General features: G+C 37.9%; 1 long non-coding RNA gene across 1 annotated transcript; it reads right to left on the reverse strand.

Moving 5' to 3' along the window:
- Positions 1-8,310: 8,310 nt before the first annotated feature.
- Positions 8,311-20,770, reverse strand: LOC107977508. The gene is made up of 3 exons (XR_003481564.2): positions 20,644-20,770; positions 12,538-12,698; positions 8,311-9,069 (listed from the first exon to the last, which is right to left on the reverse strand). It is a non-coding gene; the product is annotated as an uncharacterized LOC107977508 (long non-coding RNA).
- Between the last annotated feature and the right edge of the window lie 1,146 nt (positions 20,771-21,916).

Genomic DNA, 21,916 nt, shown 5'->3' on the forward strand with positions numbered 1-21,916 from the left:
ATGACCTTGCCCCTTGCTCGTATAATCCTTCCTCCCTCTCTTCAATGGGACTCCTTAGCTCAGCCTGGTGCTTGGCTGTGGATCTTTGCATCTACTTTCATCAGTTACTGGATGTAGGTTCTATGATGACAGTTATGGTAGTCACCAATCTGGTTACAGGGAAATGTCAGTTCAGGCAACCTTTCCACTATTGCTAGGAGTGCTAACTGGGGTCAACCTTGTCAATCCCTGGGTCTTGGAGAGTTCAGGATACAAGGAGCACACCTAAATATAATAGAGGCAATTTATAGCAAGGTGATAGCAAGTATCAAATTAAATGAAAAGAAACTCAAAGTGATTCCATTAAATCAGAAACAAGACAAGGCTATCCATTCTCTCCATATATATTCAATATAGTACTCAAAGTTCTAGCCAGAGCAATAAGATGACAAAAAGAGGACACAACTGGAAAGGAAGAAGTCAGACTTTTGGTATTTGCAGATAATATAAATAGTATACATAAGTGACCCCCAAAATATTCTTTTTTTAGAACCTAGAAAAAGTATGAGTATTGTGATATCATAAAGGTAGTCTTTTTTCCTCACAGACAAAATATAGATGAGAAGAGTGAAATATGAGATACTAGCTTTATAATAGACATATCAAAAGAAGGGTAAACGGCCAGTGGGATCATAGTGAAGGAGGCCTGGATTTTACAGTTGGGAGCGGAAAGGTCTCCCTGACAGTAAACTCCCTCATTCCAGATTCACAGAGAGAGGCAATGTTTAGTGTAAATATCTTATGTTATGCTTTCCCTTCCTACTTACGCAGCCTGTGTGCTCACGGCTTTGCTAAGTGAAGAATAAGACAATGTTAAATGTTCTCTCTGGCTAGTGAACTATCAGGCATATCATTAGCCATAATGCTAATATTTTGGAAACCGATGAAAATCAATAGTTTTATTACTATTTTCCTTATATCTATATGAGCCCTAATTTCTAATGTGAGAAATAACTTCCATTCTACTTAAATATATCCCTATGAAGTCATTCCTGGAAATTATACAATGTCATTGTGTTAGCATCCAGTTTGTTTTAGACATCAAAGCTTGTAGGGAGTCACCCTAGCCCCGCCCAATAGTCCTGGGGCAGGTACCAGGTGGACCTGGGGACTCGCCCATAAGGGCGGGGTGAAGGAAAGCCGGGATGACGTAAAGGGGGCTTCTTAAAGGACTGCACGTGGGGACGGCTGTCTCTTTGTTCTGGCTGCGCTGGCTGGGTTCTTAACCTAGCTCTGGCCTGTGTTTCACCCGGCTGTGCTTGGAAATAAAGAGACCTTAATCCAATAAAAGCTCCATACCCTTAAACAAAGGTATTCACAGGAATTTTATTAATATTATTTAAATTTAAAAAATCCCCTTCTCCACATAGAGGGATATTCTGTCAGCCTAGACATATGGGGGAGGGTCTAGACCTTGCTCCAAATGGTATGACAGACTTCGAAGATCCCTCATGGAAGACCTCACCCTCCCTGGGGAGGATGCAATTGGGCATTGGTGGGTCAGGGGAGGAGGGGAGGGAGAGGGAGAGGGAACTGGGATTGACATGTAAAACAAGCTTGTTTCTAATTTAAATTTAAAAATGTTACATAACAACAAAAATATGACAATCAAAAAAGAATTCCCTTCAAGCTACCTAAGTCACAACAATATAGATTGCTGGTTGTCCCCCAGTGGGTATTAGGCAGTATTTGGTGAGAAGCCAGAAATGGTGGTCAGCAACTTACGGTGGCCAGGACACCATGCACAAGCCCAAATTACCTATTCCAAAATGTCAGTGGGGTTGACTATAATCACTCTAGTTTATATGGTACAAACCAGTGTGATGGGGAGCCATTATCCTAGGTTATGGGAAAATGTTTAGCACTGATCTCACTGGATTTCCTCAGGTTTATTATTTGAAAATGCACACTCTCCTGCTCTTGACAAAGCCCTCTTTTTTCTGTTTGGCTCCTGCACACATGTTCTTCCTGTCTGCTCTTCCTCCTCCCTTGCTGTGCCCCAGAGAACTAAGCTAACTAGGTATGAGGGGATCCAGAATAAGTTCTAGTAAAGCTGGTCAGGCTCTCCCCAGAGTTGGGGTGCTGCAATCATCCCCCTTCCCACATTTTCACAGGAGCACACAAGACTCTGGGGCAGGATATACTGTTGTTTCTTCTCCTTACCTTCTTGCCTTGGCCACATAGTATTGATGAACCCCGATTTGACCAGCTTCGGGATACTTGAGGATTAATATGAAGATTTAAAGAGTTAGGATATGTAAATACCCGGCAAATAGTAAGCCCAAGATACACTTATTACTATTCAATTTTACCTGGGGTAATACTACTGTGCATTATAGAATGTAATTGACTTCTGTCTTTGTTGTAGAGAAGACATTTTCTCTTGCTGTTTTCTCTGAGTCTTGAGAGTCTCCTCGGAAGATCATTGGCTCTAGATCTCTCTGTGCCTCATGATCCCAAGACTTCTATATATTCTGGTACAACTCCAAGTCTTCCTGTGCTAAAGCAATTTTGCCTGTGACGTTAATGTCATTGGCCCTCAGCCATTCACACAAATGCACTACAAGCCAACAGCATCAAAAAATAATGTTCATTTCTTGGAATTTCAAGTTTTGCCTTCATAGCCAACTCTAAAACATTTTACTTCGTGAGACTCTTTATTGGTTTATTTAGCCTTATTATAAACATTTCCACTGCAAGCAAATAAATAAAATTAGCTGATACAGGCAGCTCCTGAAACTATATATTTTCTCCACAGAATCACAGAAATTTTAGGGATTTCTTATAGTACCAAACTGAAAACATCCAGTATGTGATCATAGTCAAACTGACAGGGTATTTTTCCTGGAAAAATCAGCAAAAAAAAATCAGCAAAGTAAAAATTACAGATTCATATATCTTATTCTCAACTTTGCTACCAAAGTTGGGTATTTTTCAAAAGCATGACCCCTAAATTACACTAACAACTAACAAGTTAATATCAAATACAGAACTAAATATTGGAAGCAAGTAATTAAAACAAAGGGCTTATTAATCAAGGACCTGAAGCAATAATACACCAGAAAAGCCATTCAATGAACTGAATAAAAGACAAAGAAGAGGTAAACTAATTTTCCCTTTAAAACAAATAGCAAAAGCCACAAACACAATGAATTATACCAATAATTCACAGAATAACTAAGACACAAAAGCTATTTTACAAAGAAATTAAAAATAAAAATTGGGCTTTCCCTTCTTTTTCAAGCTTGTAGACAATACTACATAGAGCATTATCCTACAATAAACACTTCCCATTGAATACATTTTAATAGTACAATGAGTTCCATTTATTAATACTACTGGTTTCCCTAATGGAAGTTTTCCAAATGCAGGCATTTGTTTTTGTCATCATGGCTGAAGCAAGTATTTTGTCAGGCTTCAGTAACTAGTCTTGCCACACACATGTAACATGAGAAAGGATTTGCTCATCTCCTCTAAGGGGAAAGAAATGTGCTCTTGGTACATATGATAAGATCTTTGAGTCTTTAAAGCAGTATGAAATTTGCCTAATCATTGTTTTATATTCAGTCCCCAGTTATTTCTCTCTCTGTTCTTCTGAGCATATGTTCTATTTTGTTGGATAAGTTGAAACTAGTTTGGTGGTCCTAACCTGCTGACCCAAGAAGGACACTTAAGAAGAATATGACATCATCTCTGTGATAAGAGAAATTCTAGGGTTCATGGGCCAATCAACATGCACATAAAACATGCATATAGTGAAGGAAGAAGTACTATGGATAATTTTTGTTTGTTTTTTGTTAGGAAAAACATTTCCCATCCTCAATCACTTCAGGTTTAACCTTTAACTAAAAGTCAAAATCTGTAGAGTATTTGCATGACTTTTAAAGTCCTAAAGATAGGCATCACAAATTTTGATTAGGACATTATTTCATGAGTATGCTAGTTACTGGTATTTTCCATATAGATCTAGAATCTGATTGTCACCTGACTGAGCATATCTAGTCAGTCAGCAGGTCCTAACTGACAGGAATTCTATGAAAGATCAAGAGAGGTCTGACGCTTAGGTAAAAAGCAACAGCCTAGGAGGATTTTGAACTAGTAAGGGAGCCCTTGGCAGTAAGTCAAGGGATCTATCCTAAATATAGCATGCTGTTTTTCACTTCAGCTTTCCTCCCACCTATGTTCTTCCTAGACAGAACAGACATAGCATCCATAGAAGTTAAATGTGCTGTCCTACAGACTAAACCCCCATCTTCTTTTCCACAAATCCCCACCCTATTCTTAGTATCATCCGATGTTATTTCTGAATGCACCATCCTGTGTCAGCTAAGAAATACATACTTTTCCTCTTGGGATCATAAAACCCTGACTAACTTCCTTTTCTGCTCCTGAGAAGACTCCTAGAGGTCCAGGAGACACCTAAATAGAGAGTAATGGCATGCAAGAGACACTAAGATTCTGCACTGAGAGGTACAGAAAGAGGCAGTAAAAATAGAACCTTTCTTACACTAACCTCTCTAGGATCCAGATAGATGAATATAGGACACTGGTGTATCTTTTAAAAACAAGAATGGTGTGAAAATTTAACAAAAGATAAGATGTATGACTTAAGTCTATCTCATTCCTTCCACTCACAGTGTTTTTACCAGAAAATCGCAAATAACAATTCTGACTAGAAAAATTTCTCCCTAAGTTCTCAGCCCCCAAAATGGTTCCCTAAATGAATGATAACATGGAACCCTTCAGCTTTGCAAGTTTAAAGCTGATTGAAAATCTAGTGATGAACAGTGAGATGCTTTGGCATATTACAAAACCTCAACATTGTAGACTAAGTGTGATACTATAAGGTCAGTCCTCCTTGACACCCACAGTGGAGGGAGAGAACTGACTCCTAAAAGTTGTCCTCTGACCTTGACATGTTCACCATGCCACACATGTGCCCTATACTCATACACATACATCACACACACACACACACACACACACACACACACACACACACACACACAATAGTAATACATTTTTAATAATGAAATTCTGTGATCCAAGGTAGGAAAACAAAGGACATAGGAAGCCAAGCAGTTGCTCAGAGTTGCATACCTACCCTGTAAGAGTGAGTTTGACATTCAAAGGTGTGTTCACTGTACTTTTTGCTGTGCTATAGAATTAAGCTGAGTTGACCTATAATTAAAAATCAAAGTCATGCCACCAAGAGTATGTACTCTGCTTAACATTCATGATGATCACAAGTGTAGCTCATAAATTACAATTATTTCTTGGGCCCTAGAAATCACTTTGGTAGATGGATGCTCCATTTTTATACAGGATGCCATTTTTGTTTTAAATGTATTGCCCTGTGTACAAATAGACTGGCTGTGAAGGATGCAGACGAGTATATACAAGAGGCATGCATTATAGATGATGCTGCAAGGCTGCTTTAATATCTGTGATAATAGTTCATTTTCAAGCATATTGCATACAAAGTGAGCACTGTAAACTTAATGCACCACAGCAAACAATATAAATTTAAAATATGGTAAATGATTACCTCCAAGTTACCTTGGGTGTGACGAGCATGCATCTCAAGATGTGATAAAAAAAAATCTATCAACACTTTCTGCAGTGATTGCTATAAAAAGAAGATAAGTACGAAGACATCCAGTTCTTCTTTCTTCATAGTTAGATCAACAGAGGTAGTAGTAAGATAGATGTTAGGAGCAAAAATTAGCAAGTATTTCTGAGAAATAAAATGACTACTGACACTTGTAAATTCATTCAGTTATGTGTCGATTCATGAAACAAATACTTGAAGGAAAAAGTCTCTAATATGTCAGATTTTTCTTCAGATAGAGGAGAAGAGGCTGTGACCAGTAGGAAAACAGGTACTTGGCTCTGGGTCTATGTGATGGCCTCTTAAAGGAGAAGGTGTTCTGGCTAAGGAAGTGCTCTCTAGTAAAATGGCTTTCCTGAAGGGAAGGAGGAAGTGGACCAGGCAAATGTCCAAGGGGGATACTGGCTGGCAGAGGAAAGGGAACCTAATAAGGTCAGGCAGGGGAGTGTGCCTAGCTTTAGGAAGCTTAAATAAAATGGTTTTAGAATATTATACAATGGTTATCTTGCCTGACAATAATGAGTGTGTGTGAATTTGAAAAGACAATAAGCAAAAGTGGAAGACAGAGGGTAGATTGTTCAGGGTTTTGAGAGATGAGGGGGAAAATATCACCAATGTATAAGAGTAAAACTCCCAACCATGCTACAGCTGTTATAACTTATTTAGTCTCATAAATGTACTTTTACTAAGTGATGTTCATGAAGTTTGTTTTTATTTATAACATTTTCTGAAACACTATGATTAGCATTTGCTATTTAGTAATTTAATTGTATTGAATCTCATTTGGAGTCACTCTTTCACTATATGGCTTGGGTTTTTTATTTAACTTCCCAATAGCACACTTTCTGTATCTGTAGCCTTCAGATCATAGCAGAGCCTAAAACCCATCACTCTTATAAATTAAAACAGATATATATATACATGTCAAATTAAATAATTGCAATTAAAATGAAAGCAATGTGTTTTCCATATTGGATCTATTTAAGAAATTTGAGGTAACTATGATTTTTAAATCAATTAATGTGAATTACTACATTTTAGAAAAAAATTAAAGTCATGTAATTATCTCCATGTTTTCAGGAAAAGCAAATAGCATCCATTAGCTTACAAATAATATCAATAATGACTAGAGAAAGAAGTTTTGTTGACAAGATAAAGAGACTCCATAATGAAACTTGTAAATAACATTATGGAAGAGATAATACTATCTAAGACCATTTTGTTAAGTCCAGTGTTTACTGGAGGCCTTAGAAAGCACACAAATTTAAATAATGAAAATTTAAAATTTGTAAAGAAGCATATAGTTGATACAGAAATATATACTTTGCATTGGCATGGGATTTTGATTTATTGACAAAAATATAAGGTCAATTTTTATATGTATATTTCTACTCTTGTTTAGGTATAGTGTTTATACAGCTCTTTTAAAAATGGAATGTGTAATAAAATACAGATTATAAATAGTCACCTATAATAGTCAAAACTTATGCTAGTCAGGTTTTTTAGATATACAGAGATGCATTTGAGATGGATAGATATTCTTCAAACTTCTCAAAGATGTACACAATAGAGCATTTAAAATGGTTTATTAGGGCTTTTCATGACAGTGAGACACAACTGCTCTTGGCAACCCCAATTATTCCATAGAGGAAGATGGGCAACAAAGAAACTCATCATGGAGTTTGCCTTCAACATGGCAGAAATAGCCCTCTAGGCAAGAAACTGTTCTGACCTGGACTGTTTGACTGTATGCTGTATAAACTGGACATGCAGGACTCACAGGAAAGTGACTGCTGAACTTGGCAAAACAACATGGGACAGTCCTGCAGCATTCCTGCTTCATGGAAGAGTTTGCTGGACATTCTGTAGGACACAGAAAAATGACTGACAAACTGCCAATAAAGGCAAACAGTTTAAAATTTCCTGTTCCACTGAGAAATCTTCCAGACACACTATGGCCTGTGAGCCACAGCCTCATGACAATACATAGATTAATAGAAACAGGTTAATGATTATAGAGAGAGCTAGCCAATAAGAAGCCTAAACCATTGACCAAACAGCTTAATAATTCATACCATATTTTGGGGCTAAAAAGCTGCAGGACCAGGTGGGACAGAAACCTCCATCTTCATATAGTCCTTTTTATAAGGCATAATTGAGTATATAGAAAACTCACCACATTCCATTTCTATTTCAGCCTAGGAAAGGAGAGAATGAGCAATGTATTTGTAGAATTTCAGCACTGTACCTGTGTTGGTTACATTTCCATTGCTGTGATAAAATGCCAAGATTAATGCAACTTACAGGAAGAATGGTTTATGTGGGTGTACAGCTCCAGAAGTTAGAGTCCATGAAGGTGGAATGAAGACATGGAGGCAAAAGAAGGAAGCTGGGAACTCACATCTTGAACCACAAGTACAAAGCAGAGAAAGGAAACCAGAAATCAGCAAGTTTGTAAATTTTTAAAGACTGTGTACAATGATAGACTTCCTCCAAGACCACACCACCTAAGCTCACCAACTGAGGCCCAAATATTCAAATGCCCTGAACTACAGATGACATCTCATGCAGAACACCCCAGTACCAAAACCATTAAAATAAGTAATTTATAAGTAATTAAAATACTACGTTCCTAAGAACAATATATCCAACAACATATGTGTGTATTCTAAACAGTTTATTGCATAATTATATTGGGAGACATTGCAGAAAACTTAGATAAACCTAGATAAACCGTGGAACACGCCACATTCATGAATCACAGAGTTTTCAGTATTCAAAAAAATATCAGTTCTCAACAGGTTGTCCTATAGATTTGATGCAGCCATGTCAAAATTTCAACAACATGTTTCGCAGTGACTTTCAAAAGAATTCTAAAATATATACAAAAAGGCTAAGTACCAAAAGACAAAGGACAATAATTTTGCTAGACTTCTAATACTAGACTTCAAGAGTTATTAAAGTATAGTAAACAAGTTCTATGCTACCCATGGCATGTAGAGTAGATTACCTGTATACATAGTGGATACCACTCTTATTATATGGATGTCAAAGCCATGTGTCTAGGGGAAGAGTATTCTTTTTTAACAGCAAGTGGAACCAAATAAATATCAAGATGGGACAAGTATTGTCTTAAACAAGATACAGAAATCCATTCCTGGTTGTAGATCTAAATTGAGTGCAAAATATTAATTATTTAAGATAATATGAAAAGAGAATGTTTTCATGATTATGAAGTGCTATTTGGAAGGCAATAGTAAAGCAATAGTTATATTTCTCTTTACACTCTGAGCCAGCTATGAGTACCAGGCACTGGAGCACCTCATGATGCTGCCACTGATCTCCAAGCTCATTCAGTTGACATGGGGCATCAAGTGGATCTTTAGCACATCTGTTTCTATCACATCTTCACTGTCAGCCTGGAAAGAACATGCAGCAGCACTTTAATAACTACATGGAAAATACAGTGAAAAGGGCTACGTGACAGAGTGTAGAATTGTCCCTACCAACTACAAAACTAAACAGCAATCAACTCTCATCTTCTTGGATTTTGAAAGATATGATGGGGTGATCCTAATCCTACTATGTCCACATTCAACACATGGATTTGGCCTTTGCAGAAGATATGTAGGAATCAGAAAAATCACTGTACATTGCTGCAGACTTAATCAGGTAGTGAAATCAAATTGCATCTATTGGCCAGGTGGATCATTACTGCAAGTCAACAAATCCTTTAGCACCCACAATTTGATATCTCCCTACACCTTTCTTGCTCTAAAGACCTTCTGGCATGAGCAGAAATGCAGCCATATTTCTTATCTCTAGTCCTGTATCATGATCTAGACCACAGGAAGCTTTATGGCATCAGGGCATCATTGCATTGATAATCCATTACACTTATGATGTCTTAGTGATTAGACCAGGTGAACAGAGATTAAGAATTACCATGGGAAATCCTAGATATACTCATGAGAATAGAAAGGGGGAAATATCATACTAAAATTCATGAAATTGCCAACTTGCCCCCTCAGTGAATCTTCTTTGGACAGAGTGGTTTGAGACAGCAAAGTTCTGGCCAACTTTGTGAGTTGCCTGGTGACTCATTTTGAGTGGGGAGTGGCAGACAAAATAATCTCCATTTTCTCTATCATGAAATCAGCTCTGAATATTTTCTCTATTTGAATTTTTAAATGTACAACAACCAATTTTTCTTTCTATTTTCCATTTCTCTGCCATCTAACATAGAGTAGACTTCTAGGAAATATATTTAAAAATGCAATTTTAAAATGTGAGTCTCATATTAATATGCTATCATAACCTCACTTTCTAATTTGAAAAATATTTAACAATAAACACAGACAGAGCAACTTGAGGTAGTATTTTCCCCACCCCTTCTCTGCTGATGTCTTTTGTTCAGGGCTGCAGCTCTCTCAATTTACATTCCCCTTCAGAGTCCCTGGAAAATAATTTGGCATTCTAACTGCTTGAATCATCCCATTAGTATGTAAATTATTCAGAAAGTCACCATCTCTGATTTTGTGCCCCCCGCCCCCAGTATTTAGAAGAATGACTATCACACAGTAGGCTCCATATGAATATATATTAAGTAGAGTGATGCAGATAGTGTGAATATCCATGAATGGCACAAAAAGAGTTGGCACATGGACCAGCCTTTGCAAGGCAGGTGACACCCATGATCTGACTTCTGACCCAGTTCCTTTATTATAGACCAGTAGTTTGACATGGTTTCCTTTAGTCCTGTGATGTTCCACGGCTATTGTTCCAAGGTCACCAATTTCTGAAGACTTGACATTGCTCATATCGTTGCTCTTGCACTTTTCTTAACGAAATGGCAACATCACAAACCCTTTCTAAAATGAAGTGGGGAATGAAGGTGAATACATAAATAACTAATGAAGGGACCACAGTCCAACTAATTAGGATCACAAAATCAGAAAGTTCATGTTAATAAGAAGTAATTGTCATCTTGTTTTGCATTTATTCATAATCTGGAAAATGGTGACAGTAAATCCTTGTGTCATAAAAAAATTCTCTCTGATAATCAATGAGCCATAACTGCTATAAATAATTTAAATTCTATGACATAAAAAACAACAAAGATTTAACTGAGTTTTACCAGCGAGGCATGGGGCACTTAGCTATCCCCACAGCAGATGGGTCCTGTCAGACCACATGCACATCCTGATTGTAAGACAGACTCTCTGGTGACAGAAACCAGAAGACTGCATGCAAATCAATGAGCCCAGCACACCTTACTTAAAGAGAGTGCTTGACAATCAGTAGAGAGACAATGTCGAAGCTTCATTTTTCTGAGAAGCTTGGGTTTTAATTAGTCAAACGTCACTATTTTCTAAATGGATTTTTAAAATAAATAATGTCTTTTAAAACTCTATTTAAAATGATTTTTATTCCACGTATATTGGGGCTTATTCTCTGCCAAATTTTGAGTGCTGTTTTCATGATACAAAAGCCCAGTGGTATCCAATGGAGAGTGAGGCAGAAGGTCTGGTAGTTTAATTCCCAAATAAGTGTGCTTGCAATGGGTTTTGATTGTTATGTTTTCATAGTTATAAGAATCATAAACACTGAGATGTCACTGTCTCCAGATTGTCCTGAGAGGAGGGGTGGGATTAGGGTCTGAGAATACAACACAAAGTGTCTGTGTATCCAAAGTGAGATTTTTTTTTAACTTAGCTTCTCCATTGTTTAGTGTTGCCTGCTGAGAGATGTTGATAAAGCTCTAGATGTGTCAACCAACCAAACCAGCATCAACACCAACGTCAACACCACTGCCAGCCAACGTGGCTGGAGAAATTTCCATTGAAATTATGATCAGCAAAAGAAGTGATCTCTGTGTAGCTCTTTCTCACCTAAACATTGTTATGTCTCAAACCCAGGACAATGGCTGAATGATGTGCCTATTTAATGTAGTACACCTGGCATCAGGTTCTCCTAGCATCCCTACTTGTCACAGGGTTTGACTGACATACCCTGCCCTCTACCCTGAAATCTCCAGCCCAGACGTTGGGCTGCCCTTTCCCTGTACCTCTTTCCTATATAATCCAGCCATTTTGACTACACAGGTACCTTTGACCATTTCCCTTACTGGTCTCTTGGTCTCCTAGTCTCCTGGCTCTCCCCTCCCCACTTCTCACATGGCCCAGCTCAGGGTCATGGTCACACTAAACTCTCCCAGATGGATCTGCTTCTGGCTATGTCCTCCCTCCATATCTACAATAAACCATCTCCTCCACCATACCTAGAAGCAGTCTTGTCCTAATTATTTGTTTCTTTTTATAATCAAAAATAAGACACTTCCTTATGCATCCCTTAACTCTTCCCTAATGTGTAAAAGAAATAAGGAAAATATTCTTATTGGTCCCATTTTTAATAAAGAAAAACTGAAGTGGGGGTAAATTGTTGAAAAACTCACAACAGATCACATAGACTGCTAACACAGTACCCAAGCATCCCAATCGCAACTCTAAGTCATTCACTTTTTCCCATAATTCATACTGAGAGGAAAGAGTTAAATTCTTCTCTTGAAAATTAAAAGAACCAATATCATATCTGTAATTATACTTTCAATGTACATTTTATTACTTCCTTTATCCTTTGGAGTTGACAAATTCATCCATATCTATTGCATTTTGATCATATTCATTGCCCATTCCCTTTTCTTATTCCCCTAACACTACTGGGCCACTATTTTTTCTTCCCATCCAATTCCCTTCATATCTTCAAGTCTTCTTAAACTTTATGCCCCTCCAGATTTTAATTAGGGATGCTTTCATGGGCATGGGCAGGGTGTTACTAGAGTGTGGGCAACTGACCAATGTCTGTGTCATTAAAGAAAAGTAAATTACCTTCCTTCAGCCATTATCTGCCCTCAATAGTTCCTCAGCTAGAGGTGAGGCCTATGATCCTCTCTTCCATCCACCGTTGGAATGTTGACTGGCTCGATCTTATGCAGGCCTTGTGTAGATAACCACAGCTGCTGTAATTTCACGAGTGCAGCAGCCATGTCCTGTCAAGAAGACAATGTTTTATAGCATTTTCCCTTATCCTCTGGTAACTATTAAAATCCCCTTTGCCATTTCTTTGGCAATATTCTCTAAGCCTTGGGGAAAGGGGTGGTTTAGAAGTTCTTCTTAGGATTGAGCACTCAATAATCATTTATTCTGGGCTTCCTGAGCAGTGATGACTCATTGTATTAACCGCTGCATGCTGTAATAAGTTTCTCTAACCAAGGTTGAAAATAGCACCAATCTGTGAGCACAGCTTAAATATTTGAAGGCAGTTAGACAGCATGGACATTCAGAAAAACAACAACAGGATGCTCCCCACTCTAGACTATGATCTCTTAATCATTAGTCAAGGTATACTTTCTGTAATTCTGTATGTGAGGACCATATAATTCCACCAAGAATGATAGACTGAATGGGTACCTGCTTTCTACCTAGAAGGATGGGTGTAGTGATATTGTTTTGTTATTTTTGTTGTTGCTGGGGTGTGCGTGTGTGTGTGTGTGTGTGTGTGTGTGTGTGTGTGTGTGTGTGTTTATGGATTTTATTCAAGGTCATTAAAGAGTGATATGGTGTAATTCCCAGAAGGAATGGGGTTTCATGGAAGAACTTAAATTTGAGTAGGGGATGGCCAGAGGGGGCAGGATGTTTCAGACACAAGAAAGAGCTTGTACACAGGTCATAGACACAAAGGAGCATGACACATTCAAGTTACTGAAGTGAATCAATGTTGCTATAAGCATCCAAAGTGCTGGGAATCACAACAAGTGCACCATTGACAGAAGCAAAGGGCAGATCTGGAATCTTCATTCTGTGAAACGCAGACTCAAAAAGCAATGGCAAGCCCTTAAAAGAAAGATGTGTGTTACACAAGTATCAGAAGAGACTTTGAACTTTAGATTTTAAAATATAGTTGAGACTGTGATAGACTATGGGCACTTTTGAAGTTGGACTAAATACATTTTGCATTATGATATTGTTATAAGTTTATGGGGGCCTAAGAGGAATGTGGTAGTTTGAATGTACTTGGCCTCCATAATCTCACAGGGAATGGTACTATTAAAAGGTTTGTCTTTGTTGGGGTAGGTTACTCCTTGCTGGAGGGAGTGTGTCACTGTGGGGGATGGACTTTGAGGTTTTCTATGCTCAAGATACCATCCACTGTCTCAATGACTTCCTGTTGCCTGCAAGATGTAAAACTCTCAGCTACTCCTCCATCCATCAGCAAGTCTGCCTAATGCTGCCATGTTTCCCATCACGGTGTTGATGGGCTGAACCTCTGAAGCTGTAAGTTACCACCTCAATTAAATGTTTTCCTTCACAAGAGTTTCTGTGGTCATGGTGTCACTACATAGTCATAGAAACCCTAAATAAGACATCTTTCTAGCTTCCCTTTAATTTTAAAATACTTGTAGCATTAATTTATTACCTCTTTCTTCTAGATAAACTCTTGTTTATTTGTTTTACTCTGACACATGGATAAATCTATCATTTAGCTAAAATGTTTAAGCCATTAACAAGTAATGAGATGTCCTCATGATTAGGTTTAAATCTATAATATTGATCCTTTTACCCCTTTACTCCATATAAGTTTTGTTCCCTTTTCTTTTGTTCTCTGTTCCTTAGGATTATTGTGTGACTTTATTTGACACATGCCATGTATATGTGTGTGATCATGTATGAGCATAGTGTGTTCATGTGTATGTATATACATATGTATATTGTGTGTGCATATGTATGTGTATGGTATGTGTGTACATATGTGTGTAGTACTCATACTCATTTTTTTTTTTTTTTTGGTTTTTTTGAGACGGGTTTCTCTGTGTAGCTTTGGAGCGTATCCTGTAACTCACTCTGGAGACCAGGCTGGCCTCGAACTCACAGAGATCTGCCTGCCTCTGCCTCCCAAGTGCTGGGATTAAAGGCATGCACCCCCCCCACATATATATATATATATATATATATATATATATATATATATTACTTTATCATTCTAATTAGACCAATTTTAAATTAGAAAGAAGCTTCTTTAACATGTCAATTCCAGTTCCCTCTTCCTCCCCTACTCCCCTGCCCCCACCCCCTATCCCTATTCCTGTTCCCCAGGGAGGGTGAGGCCTTCCATGGGGATCATCAAAGTCCCTCACATCATTTGGATCAGGGCCTAGACCCTCCCCTATGTGTCTAGGCTGAGAAAGTATGTGGAACGGGCTCCCAACATCCATTCATGTACTAGGGATAAATACTGATCCACTACCAGAGGCCCCATAGATTGCCCAGACCTCTAAACTGACCTCCTCATTCAGGGGGTCTGGAACAGTCCTATGCTGGCTTTCCAGCTATCAGTCTGGGGTCCATGATCTCCCCCTTGTTTGGGTCAGCTGTTTCTGTGGGTTTCTCCAGCCTGGTCTTCACCTCTTTGCTTATCACTCCTCCCTCTCTGCAACTGGATTCCAGAGCTCAGTGTTTAGCTGTGGGTGTCTGCTTCTGCTTCTATCAGCTACTGGATGAAGGCTCTAGGATGGCAAATAAAGTAGTCATCAGTCTCATTATTGGAGAAGGGCATTTAGGCTAGCCTCTAAACTATTGCTTAGAATGTTAGTTGGGATCAAACTTGTAGATCTCTGGATATTTCCCTAGGGCCATAATTCTCTTTAAACCCATACTGGCTCCCTGTAGCAATCTATCTTATAATAACAGTGCATCCTTTACATACAGCTGAGCAGTGTTCATTTAGTCTCTGAGTTTTTTATGTTTTTTGCACAGCTTCCTTTTACACATGTTATAAATCAGTGTATTCTTATTTTTGCTTACATTGTTATCTTTTAAATAGACTTCTAAAACTGAAAAAAAAAGCCTTATGTGCATGTCCCTTCCCATCTTCAATGCCACGTCCACTAGTCATTTCCTTCTCTTCACTTCTTCTGATGGCATAGAAACTCTCAAAGGATAAGCAAAAGCAATTACATAGCAAGGCTTATGTCCTCTTTCTTGGGTATGATTGAATTTCACCACTTATTTGCTTGTTTTTTAAACAGGTTCATATTTATATTTAAGACTGTTGAGATGGCTTAGTGGTTAAAAGCATTTGCAGAGGACCTAGGTTTCATTCTTAACAAACATGTGCCATTCACGGCCATTTGTAATTCCACTTCCATGAGATCTGACACCATCTTCCCATCTCCTTGGGCACTGCATACACAGTACACACAAAATGCTCATACACATAAAATAAGAGTAAATAAATTTTGTAAAGAAAAAGACTGGTAAGTAAATCTATTCTATTTGGCTCCATCTTGCTATGTATGGAAGCCCAGATATTTATCTTAAAACACTCTTCTGCCTCCTCTAGATTTTACAGTATAGGAATTCAGGGGCTTTCACAACTGACCATATACACAAATGCTCTCTAAATGAGCCTTACAGAAAATGAGTTTTAATTATTACAAGAAAAAATGTTACTATCAAAAAAGTTCAGCGACTAAAAATCTTAGATTAAGACAGTAAATATTTTTCATGTTGGATATCTGTTTGGATTTTGGGACCCAAAGGTCCCCAGTCTTGAAGTTAAAAAAATGAGATTATGTGGTCGTTTGCAATTCAAATAAAATTAATATTGCTTACAGATACAATGTCTGAAATCATCTGAATTGAATGAATTAAGTGTAGTCTTTTATGAGTATAAAAACAAAGCCATGAAGAAAACTAGCCGAAGTTCAAGCACAAATATTTTCTCTCTCTGCAAATCACTCACAGGCATGATCAAGTGAATTCATTAGGAGATGGTGGGAAACACACAGTCCTACAAGTGTTCCGCTTGGCAACTATTTTTTTAACCTTATGATTCATAGGTTTCAGATACACTGCTAATTTAGATTTGTTTATCATGTGATTATAAGAGTTTCAAAGATTTTAACTCATTTCTTCTGAGGGAATAAAAAGCAAATACAGAGAACAAAGCTGGGCTCTGATGGGGAAAAGACAGCCAGCCAAGTCACCCACATTCTGAACCCAAAGAGGTCTATTGATTGTATATTCAACATATACTTCACTCTAATCTGCTTCTCACCAACTTTTCTTTGCTGAGAAACAACGTTCCTTAATCTACCCTGGGAAGTTCATCTATCAGAGCACTATGCAGTGCTTTAACAAAGCAAGGCTTTAAGGACTAATGGGAATGTCCTCTGACTCTCTTACTAGCTTTTGGGACTTCATACCTTGTACTGTGTCACCTTGCCCAGCCTTAATACAAGGGGAGGTGCTTGGTCTTACTGCAACTTGATATGCTATGTTTTGTTGAGATTCATTGGAGACCTGTCCTTTCCTGAACAGACTGTAAGAGGAGTTGATTGGAGAATGCAAACAGAGGGGGTGGGAGGGACTGGGAGAACAGGAGGAAGGGGAAACTTAGGTGGGTTACAAACTAAATAACTAAATTAATTAATTATACATGAAAAAGAAAGAATGGTAAAAATGTAACACTCAACTCTGGGCTACAAGTATGTGAATTGTGTTTGATGATTCAACGCTAAGACACCATAGGGGGGCAAGAATCAATAGGACATAAGCAAGCCCATGAGGCAGTAACCCTACACAAATTTCTACAGGCAACTGAGGAAAGCTGGGAGCAGTGGAGGTGGGGCTCACCTCAGGGATGAGCACAACAGTTGATTGTCTAATGACAGATGACCATCCCTGAAAACATACATACCAGTAACATTATACAGACTAAAAAGCTTATGTTTAGGAAAATACATGTATGTATATCTGTATATGCATATATTTATGCAATAACAATTGGTGAAAAAAGAGACCATTAATTTGAAGGATTGTGGGGAGTGGTATATAGGAGTGTTGTATATTGTGATGTGGTATATTATAATCTCAAAAAATATGAGAAGCTTACCGAAGTTAAGAATAAGTAACTAAATAATGACCTTCCACTAAGCTGCATGGAGAGACAGAGGGAAAAAAAGGAACCAATATGGATGATCATAAGTTTAATTATGCCCCTTACTGGCAATTAAATAGATAATAAAAAATTATCCAATGAAAATTAAATTATCTTCCAAACCCAAAGTCAACTTGGAAATCACAGCACTGCAAACAGCATCCCCTTCGACTTAAAATAATAAGAATTGTGGATATAAGAGAAGCCTTATGTCCGTGAATCCATTTCTAGAAGCCAAGGATAAACATCAAGGGCCACACCACAAGGCCTCAACACTAGGCCTTCTGTATGCTTCTGTTTTCCAGCTAAAGTTGGACAGGCGACAAGGCCAGTCCTTGGTAGGGATATTTATTACTTTCTTCAGGAATGTAAAAACTTGTAATGATAGCATGTCTGCTAACTGTGGTGACAGAATTATATATTTCCATTTCACACTTTTTCCTTATACCAGAAATGACTTAATTATAAAGGATTCACACACAAAGAAATTAAGGTTATTTTAAAATATGAAGAAGTTCTTTAGTGAAACTTTCATTTTCAGTTCCTGAAACATTGCAGGGCAGAATTGTCCACTTGATTTTAGAAATTGCAAATGTCTCATACAGAGTTATATGTGTTTATATACACATAAATTTCACCTTTTGAAAACTAATGCATATATAGTATGCATGGCAAATAAAAAACCATGGTTCTGAGACACTGGAGTCTTTAGTTTAAACAAATTAAGACCTGAAATGGTTATAAATACAAGAGAGGAAATTTGGCAGTCCTTAGACTGTGGACCCAAAATGAGTTAGAATAAATATTTACATGTTTATGTAACCGAATTTTACAAGTCTACTCCAACAAAATCCATCTGAAATATATAATAAAAATTAAAACTCAAAGTATCTTCAAGAAGTTGCATCAATTAATTCTGTAATGAAAATCTATGTGGGTCACAAATGACCCAGAATATTCTTAAGAAACAAGCCAATGTGTCTTTGTTCCCTATAACCTCTCCAATATTTAGTCTCTGGTCTCTGATGACTTCCATTCTGACTGAGGTGACCTGGTATTTCAAAGTAGTATTGATGACAAAGGGTATGGATTTAAAAAATAATAGCCATTAGCTATTTGTGCTTCTTCTTTAGTAAACTGTCTGTTCACTTTATGGTAAACACATAAAAACATGGTTGATAGTAAACATGTAAAACCCTAAGCAAAGCTCTATGACTTCAGTGGTAAGGAGAACATAAGGGGGTAAAATGGCCATTCCATCTGTACTGAAGCTCACTGAGATGTTTAGAGTTTGGTATTGGGCAAGTATGGGAGTGACTTCCTGAATCTAAATGCTTTTTACTTGTGACTTCATTATAATAACTGACTTTTCTTTTTAAAAAGAAGTAAATCTTACCATGTAATTGCACCAGATCAAAGTATAAAATGATAAAAATTAAGTACAAACTCCAGTAGGAATTCATATGTGCTGCATTGCTTATGAGTGTTGTGGTGTTGTCCTATGATTGCTTACGCTGTAGCATTTATAAACCAGTTTCTATAACTTCTCTCTTTCAATCCCTAGAGCTAGCATCTAACATAGTTATTATTCTGTCATTTTCCAGTTGGGAAAACTGAAAGTCTGCTTTGCTTCTCTTGCCAAATGCTTCCCACTCACAAGTGGAAAGGATGAGCTAGAATACAGCCTTCCTGGTCTATTATTTTATTCATGAAATAATGTCCTGTGAACATCAGAGGCAATTTTGTTGTGTATTTGTTGAGCCCTCAATAATTGTTATTAACTGAATGAGAAATATGAAAAAAATCTGTTTTGCAAAAAAAAAAAAATTAAGGCTCCATTTAGAGATACGTTCCTGTTTTTCTGGTTGCATTCACTGTGACACAGATTGAAATTCACAAAGTATAAAACAATCTTCTCTTTGCCATGTTTGTACATCTTACAGCAGAGAACATTTCGTTAATGTCTGACATTGCTTTAAAACCAGCATAAACAAAACCAGTACTGAGCAACTGGGAAAATAGCTTTACAGGGTTCTTAAATGTTGCCAATTTACATTCTGACATTTATCAAGGAGAAAGGGAACAAAATACAGGTTAAACAATTATAACACACTTCTCTGAGGTCTGCTCAGACATTACACATTTTAGCAGAAAATGTGGATTGAACACCTAATATCTAATATGCAATCAATTGAAAATAAATGTGTCAGAAACATAGCACAAGCTGTCCATAAAAGGAGTCTTCCTTGCTTCATCTGTAAAAGGTAAATACCATGGCCAATGCATTTACCAAACTGCCCTTGAGAACATCTTCACTTCAAGTGCTAATCTGGGACTGTCCTTCCTCAATAGAAGATAAGGGATGCAGATAGCAATGTCAATTCCTTTCTGAATTTTTTTAAAAAGTAGAGTAAGAAACTTCCTTAGGAGTCATCGACATTATGAATAAAGAGGCTTTAGGAAACTTAAAAATTAAATGGCTTGGGAAATAGCTCAGTGGGTAAAAGTTATGGCCATACAAGTATGAAGACCTAAGTTCAAATCCTCGGTAAGTTCAAGTACCCAAATATGCTTAATGCTCGACATGAGTATCTCCAGAGCTTCTGGGAGTTGGTAGAAGGAAGAAACAGGAGAATGCCCCAAAGTTAGGAAATGAGCTAGCCTGGTGTATGAAACAGACAACATAGGAGAAGGCAAGGACCAACACCCAAGTTTGTCTGTCCTCTGACTTCTACACATATAGGCATGCCCTGATAACACCAGTGTGGGAACATGTAATGATAAATCTTTCTGCCAGCCACCTGAGACCTGCTGCCATGTGGGCGCTTTCTGCCAAGCTGCCTGAGTTCCTCCCAAGTTCCACATGCTGTGTTAGGGTCTCAAATAATACACAGAGACTTATATTAGTTTACAATGCTGCTGGCCAATTGACTAGGTTATCTTATATGCTAGCTCAGTCTTAATTATCATAAATCTATATATTTTATAAGACTTACAGAGGACTCCTTCCGCTGGCGTCATCTTCCTGGGATCACATGGCGGCTTCAGAGCAGAGAGCAGGAGGAAGAGCAAGAGCAAGAGAGTGATTTCCTGTTTATATTCTGAGTCTGCCTGCTATGTCAGTTCCTGGCTGGATCACAAGACTCCTTTACTACATTTCCCAGAATCCTCCTCAACTCCTAGTCCCACCTATCTTTCTGCCTCATTGGCTGAACAGTGTTTTATTGAACAACCAATAAGATAAACATACACACAGAAGGACCTCCCCCATCAACAACACACACACAAAGAGAAGGGGTGAAATCTCACATGCACATACACACACACATACACACACACACACACACACACACACACACACACACCTATTGGGTTGAGGATCCCTGAAAATGGGTTGCTGGCATTGAAATAAAAACATAGAGGCTACTGTGGACTTAGCTTCCTGATAGTGTATTTGCCTTACTTATAGAAGGCCCCTGGGTTGGTACCCAGCACTGATATCAAGCAGAATCTTAGAGATTGCCAAGGAGTCTCAGGATGAAAGAGTAGCCTCCATTACTGCAAGAAGTTTAAAGGCTACACAGAAAAATCTTGTGATTGCTTATTTAATTTATTTGTTAAAATATGATCATATATTTAGTCAGTAGCTATCTGGCAGCAGACATCCTGGTTCTGGGACTCTAACAAACTTTTTGGCCCCCTCTGTAGAGATTTTTCTCTGCACTGTGGGTGTAGAGGTTGGGTTGTATAAGCACTGTTGGTGCTGGGTCCTCTGTGGGTGCCTATTTTCTACATTTTGACCAGTCGTGGACCTCCTAGAATAAGGTTCATCTCTTGCAAATGAAGCTGCTTGGATGAGAGTCTAGAGCTATACTTGTAGGCAGGGCTGGTGCAGTAGTTGTGTGACTAGAGCTAGAACTAAGAACATAAAAAGCACAAATAGGTAAAGGTCACCTTTACCTTTTGAGCCCTCCTAAACCTTGATAGTTTCAAATTCGCAACCTGGTGCATCGAAGACCATTTTCAGAAGGATTCCAAAGTTTCTTGTGGTGTCTCTATGTAGTATAGTCAAGTGCCTGGAGAAATTGTTAATAGTGGTAGGATTGGACCTTTCTAGAGAAACTGGGTATGACAGCATGTAGAGGGCATGTTGCTTTCTACAAAGTTTTCTTCATGAATAAACAAATTTGTTGAAGAATGTTGTCTTAGGGTTTCTATTGCTCTGAAGAGATACCATGACCACAGTAACTCTTATAAAAGAAAACATTT

This window comes from Cricetulus griseus, chromosome 2 (genome assembly GCF_003668045.3).
Source record: "Cricetulus griseus strain 17A/GY chromosome 2, alternate assembly CriGri-PICRH-1.0, whole genome shotgun sequence".
In the NCBI taxonomy this organism is placed as follows: Eukaryota; Metazoa; Chordata; class Mammalia; order Rodentia; family Cricetidae; genus Cricetulus; species Cricetulus griseus.